This window comes from Protomyctophum parallelum (assembly GCF_964188405.1).
Source record: "Protomyctophum parallelum genome assembly, chromosome: 3".
In the NCBI taxonomy this organism is placed as follows: domain Eukaryota; kingdom Metazoa; phylum Chordata; class Actinopteri; order Myctophiformes; family Myctophidae; genus Protomyctophum; species Protomyctophum parallelum.
The window spans coordinates 62454-69371 of record NC_139698.1 but is presented as its reverse complement, the minus strand read 5'-3'; positions in this window follow the sequence as shown (position 1 = coordinate 69371).

Genomic DNA, 6918 nt, shown 5'->3' with positions numbered 1-6918 from the left:
AGTGTATTGAATATATAAATATAATTAGATTTGTAAAGGGAGTGTATTAAATATAATTAGATTTGTAAAGGGAGTGTATTGAATATATAAATATAATTAGATTTGTAAAGGGAGTGTATTAAATATATAAATATAATTAGATTTGTAAAGGGAGTGCATTGAATATATAAATATAATTAGATTTGTAAAGGGAGTGCATTAAATATATAAATATAATTAGATTTGTAAAGGTAGTGTATTAAATAAACATTGTGATAATATTATTACACACGCACACATTGTGATAATATCATTATTACACACGCACACATTGTGATATCATTATTACACACGCACACATTGTGATAAAATCAACCCTGTGGTTATTTGCCAAGTGTGGCTGGGCTTTTGAATTTGGATTGTTTGTGCATAAACGAATGAGAGTTTTGACCACTAGATGGCACTGGCTGCCTACTGATGAATGAGAAGGACGGTAGGTAGGCCACTTAGAGTATGTATATGAATAGAGAAGGCACCCAGAGGAAATCTTGAGGCGAAATGGACATAGTGGCCGAATGAAGGTATTGCAGCCTGGCCCAAACACATGAACGCGCTGTCCGTTGACTAACATTGTACACGTTCACGACGGACGACGCTCGTGCGCGTTCAACGGCAGCGCGTTCATGTGTTTGGGGCCACTCACCATTGCAATCCGTCCCAGAATGCACTCTGTTTCTACCAGGAAGGAGGAGTGAATCCGCCTCATGCGCTTTTGAGCAACTTAATGCAAGTGGATGGGAGGAGAACTCGGGTGTCTTCTCTATAGATATATAACTCTATGCCCCTCTCCTATTAGCTCTCCTCTCTTACTCCCTCCCCTCACCTATTAGCTCTCCTCTCTTTCTCCCTCCCCTCTCCTATTAGCTCTCCTCTCTTTCTCCCTCCCCTCACCTATTAGCTCTCCTCTCTTTCTCCCTCCCCTCACCTATTAGCTCTCCTCTCTTTCTCCCTCCCCTCTCCTATTAGCTCTCCTCTCTTTCTCCCTCCCCTCTCCTATTAGCTCTCCTCTCTTTCTCCCTCCCCTCTCCTATTAGCTCTCCTCTCTTTCTCCCTCCCCTCACCTATTAGCTCTCCTCTCTTTCTCCCTCCCCTCTCCTATTAGCTCTCCTCTCTTTCTCCCTCCCCTCTCCTATTAGCTCTCCTCTCTTTCTCCCTCCCCTCACCTATTAGCTCTCCTCTCTTTCTCCCTCCCCTCTCCTATTAGCTCTCCTCTCTTTCTCCCTCCCCTCTCCTATTAGCTCTCCTCTCTTTCTCCCTCCCCTCACCTATTAGCTCTCCTCTCTTTCTCCCTCCCCTCACCTATTAGCTCTCCTCTCTTTCTCCCTCCCCTCTCCTAATTTGCAAGTCCAACACAAGCCAGCATGGAGATGACCTCTGCACTCAAATTCTTACATCAAGTGAACAAATTCACTCAAACTGTTGACAACTTTAGAGTCAAAGACCTAAACACACCTGTGTTGTACTACAGCTTCACTGACACAACTGTGAGAACGCCAATACTGACATTTGTTTCGTTATGTTCAAAGTTTGAGTATTTATAGGCCTGCATTATGTGCAAGGAACAATATGGCAGCCTTTGTAAAGCACCTCAATAGTAGTCACAACAACTAGTGTGCAGAAATGTGTGTAGGCATAGCACAAAAATGCTTATAGCAGCATATTGTCAGGCAGAAACCATGTATATTCATATTTTAACTTGTCATGTTCTTTCAGAAAATGCCATAAATCATACAAGACTGTTACACAATAGTGAAAATAAGAGATCTGCAAGCTCACTACATGTCACTTTGTGTTTAAATGAATGCGTTTGAATTCTGTTATGCGCTTGAATGAATTTGGGACATACCGGTACAAGGTTTCCACCGGACAGCAACAATATACTGTAGCAGCCATAGTACAAGTTGCAAATCACTTTATGATGTGCAAGAAACAGGAGTCTAAAATAACATACACAGAAACAAATTTGATAACCAACCATTTATTCACCATTGGATGAGATTTAGCCTTGCAGACTCAAGACAGAAAATGTCGACCGATACGATTGTCCACAATTGCTGTACTGATGAATTACAGCAATATTGATGTTGGCACCATAAGAGACAACGGGAGTTGATCAAACAGAATTGTACCGTCTCCAATTCTGTAAATTAAGTTAATGCCGATTTAACAATTATTGTACTCTTGAGACCAAATGGACCCATAATGGTTTAATTTGTCTTCAGATGTCATTTCAGATGGGGGCGGCCAATTACATATATATTTGTGGGTCCTTGACATGAAAATGTTTGAGAACCACTGACATAGAACGTTAGAAACATGAGGTTTTTCAAAAAACTGTCAGGATTCAGAAGACATTTGTAGAATCGAGCTCAGGTCTATATGGGTTAATAGGGCCTACGTGGTTAATTCATTAAGTGCACACTGCACAATGTGTAAAAAAGATGTAAACATGTTGCAGAATAAAGCAACCATGTGCCTAAAGGTGTAATCCCAGAGCTATCTGGTCGTAGGACAGTTGTGTGTCTACAAGAAAACATTTGTGGGTTTCAGATGAGCTGATCTGAACTGGACAGCGTGACAATGAATTGAACATTTTCTGTAAACATACAACTGGACAGTGGACAGCAGTGAGACAGCATTTGACAGCCCTCCTGGGAGTTGCACCCAAATCCCAACATATAGCTGGCATGTACTACCTACCAGGGCTTTGTTTGCTATGTCAACACTATACTTACCATCACTACTTGAATGTGACTAAATCAATTAAAATAGGCTATTATTAGGCTAGCATATGGTTGATCTAACAATAAGGCTATGTTAGCATGGATGGACACATAGCACACAACTTAGGGCTAATAAAATCCCAGGTTGATCTAACAATCAGTCCCGTGTGATCACCAACACACCACAACTTGTCACATTAAAAACGTTTGAATTGACAAGTCAGACAATGGTATATTGATGCCACATATAGGCTCACTGTGTGAGCTGCGTTAGCATCACGCTAACGTCGTTAGCATGGCCACCCTTGGCTCAAAGAGGACCACATAAAAAGCAGTCAATGTAAACACACAAAGTTATTATTATAATTAGTTTATAACGTTACATGCACCGTACCTCTATGGACTGCTGTGCTCGGTCGAGTCGCTCCATTGCCGCCCTGCAGCATGCACTTGTATCAGGTGGATATATATATATATATATATATATACAGTGTTGGCAAAATATTACTTTAACACTAATATACTACTTATTACTTATTACTTTTAAAAAAAGTAATAAAGTTACACTACTTATTACTCCCTGAGAAAAGTAACTAGTTACTTATTACTTTACTTATTACTTTTTTCTCTCGCCCCCAGTAATTGCATATTTTGTTCCCAAAAGTCTTACTTTGCATTTTCAACATTAGCAGTCCCCCCTCCCCTATTCTGCAGTGTTTATTTAACTCATGATGATGGGTCCATTTGTACACATAGATTAGAAGTAGATTTCGACGTGGAATATAGCTTCTTCCGTATGCACAACTTGCAGCGGACAATAATGTTCATCTCGTCTTGATCACGGACATACTCAAAATAATGCGAATACTTCCAAGTATTGAATGTTATAACGCTTTGTTGTGCCGGTGTTTCTGTCTCCTCCACCTCTTCCATTGTTAGTTTATTTACATCTCTTCTCTCTAACAGTGCAGTCTAACGAGTTACACACACTAGTTTAGGTTGTTTAAGGCCCGCCCTTCTGCATCCGATACTTCACACATACGTACCGACGAGTGTGCATCGTTTCCGTATCCGCTCTAGAGTCTAGATCTAGAGCGGATCAGCAGTCTGCAAAGCAACTTGACTTCAACCCAGTCTACCATTATAAATAAACACTCAAACCCACAGTTCCACCAAGGCTTGTGAAAATAGTAATAATACTAGAAACAAAATTTCAAGAAATTTTACTGGGTGCCTGAAGCTCGCCAAGACTGTGCAGCATTTGAGCCACGGACCACCATTTGATGACATTTAGCCTCTCAGAAGGGTCCATATGGTTACATGTGAGCCAGGTCTCCCCATTGACTTTCAATTTTTTTATTGCGCATTACGTTGCCACCAACATTCTAATGCTAACATGCTAACATGCTAATGCTATCATGCTAATGCTATCATGCTAATGCTATCATGCTAACATGCTAATGCTAACATGCTAATGCTAACATGCTAACATGCTAATGCTAACATGCTAATGCTATCATGCTAACATGCTAATGCTAACATGCTAACATGCTAATGCTAACATGATATCATGCTAACGCTAACATGCTAATGCTATCATGCTAACATGCTAATGTTAACATGCTAATGCTAACATGCTAATGCTATCATGCTAACATGCTAATGCTATCATGCTAACATGCTAATGCTATCATGCTAACATGCTAATGCTAACATGATATCATGCTAATGCTAACATGCTAATGCTATCATGCTAATGCTATCATGCTAATGCTATCATGCTAACATGCTAATGCTAACATGCTAATGCTAACATGATATCATGCTAACGCTAACATGCTAATGCTATCATGCTAACATGCTAATGCTAACATGCTAATGCTATCATGCTAACATGCTAATGCTAACATGCTAACATGCTAATGCTAACATGCTAACATGCTAATGCTAACATGCTAATGATATCATGCTAACATGCTAATGCTAAGATGTCTGAGCTGTAAGGGTCCATTTGGTTTCGTTCAGGGGGGCGGCCCGGTTCCGGCGAGCCGCCCTGCTTCTGAAACGGTCGAGAAATGACAGTTACGTGTTTCCCCGATTTTCTCCATTGACTTTCAATGTGTGTGTGTGCGAGTGGTGGTCAACTTGGTCTAAGTGCATGGAGCAAGTTTCAAGACTGTAGCATGTTGCAAACAAAAGTTATAGCTGTGTAAAGGCCAGCCAATAGGAATACAGAGGGGCGGAGCTTAAGCAATTAAGCCATTACAGCTTGTTCCTCTTGATGGTCTACGTCCATGTACCAAAATTTGAGGCTGTAGCATGTTGTAAGCAATAGTTGGAGCTGTGTAAAGGCCAGCCAATAGGAAGACAGGGTTTGTGTGTGTGCGTGCGCGTGCGCGTGCGTGTGTGTGTGCGCTCAGGGGGGCAACCCGGTTCTGGCGAGCCACCCCGCGTCTGAAACGGTCGAGAAATGACAGAGTTACGTGTTTCCCCCGATTTTCTCCATTGACTTTCAATGTGTGTGTGTGCGTGCACATGTGTGCATGTGCGTGCATGTGCGTTCGTGTGTGCGCGTGTTTGAGAGGTGGTCAACTTGACCTTGAATCATTAACAAAGTATCAATTTCACCTGGGCTAGGGCTAGTCTATGCAAAAGCAAACACTATTGAAAGTTAAAACCACACTGATTCAGTGAGAGAACGTATGTCCGAACAAATTGCTCTATCGCAAAAAGTAAACGTCAAATGCGATTTTTGTTTTCGCCGTGAGTGACCCGAGACATTGAGGTACGCCGTGTGCGATCGTGGTATTGGTACGATAAAAAACGTGGTTATGAGAGCGAGTTAAGAAATTGTGTTTGTGATGAAAAAATTGCTGACTCATTCATGCATTTAACATGGAGTTGTATGACACATTATGATGGTACACCTGTCGCTTTCAGGGCTGTAGTTCACGTACCGTATGAATCTGGGCTGTGGTTGTGACATTGGGTGAAAGAGGACGAGTGTGGCTACAAAATTACCGAAACCCATGTGTGTAAAGTTAATATTTTGGCCGTGAGGACGATTTGTTCGGAGAATTTCGCTACAGTCTTCAGATTGGCTTCTCCCTCTGACCCGCTCTCTCTCTGGCCGTGCGACACTGAGAGTCGAGATTTTTGCTCAGACCACACACACTTTGAACTGCGATAGCGGGCAAACCGTGCAACGGATTCGAATTCCGTCTGAACCACAACAAAGTCGATGGCCTCGTGTGCTGTTTGACGTTTAAATCGTGTTTCTACGTAACAGTATGCCAGAGCAATGTGGCTCCAAAGTAACGTGACGTTTTCTGTTTTTACCCGCGTTTCCCCATTGACTTTGCATGGGGCATTTTTCGCGTCGTTTATTGCGAATTACGTCGGCACGGTAACCCGAAACGGAAAGAAAAGCACAAGCACACCATTCCCGGCCGAGCCGCACGTTTCGATGTATATATTGTGGGGCTTTGGTAAACCGTGCGGCCGGCCATAGACGTCGAAGTTTCGTGTCTTGACTACGATTACGATTAAGTATTGGTTGCAGATTTCAACCTGTGTTTCTGCCATTGCATGGCAGGCACCCAGAATTACTTTTGAAAAAAAGTAAATGTAATATTATTACTCAAAATGTGAAAGTAACTAGTTAAGTTACATATTACTGGAAAAAAGTAATAATATTACTGAAAGTAGTATATTACTTAAGTTACTTGCCAACACTGCATATATATATATATATATATATATATATATATATATATATATATATATATATATATTACAACTCGTGTCCAAAACGTCTTAAAAAACACAACACCTAAAATCGAAATGTTATAGGGGCACATTGAGCAGAAACAGACCGTCGGAATTAGCTCACCAGACCTATAATAAATTAATATTGCATTTAGTTCCCAGTCCTCCCACCGGTCTCTATGGGCGCCGCCATCTTGGTCGGCCTCGGCTGCCGGCATCCGAGAGGGGCGGGGACATAGTAGCACCTCTATGTTTAGCACAGATACAGCAGAATGTAGTCTCTGATGCCACCTGGTGGTGACAACCGACAACTGCAGGACTCCGTCGGATGAGCAAATTTTGAATTTCCTGTTGGAGAGCTAGCAAATTTAAGACATCCGGTTGCCTT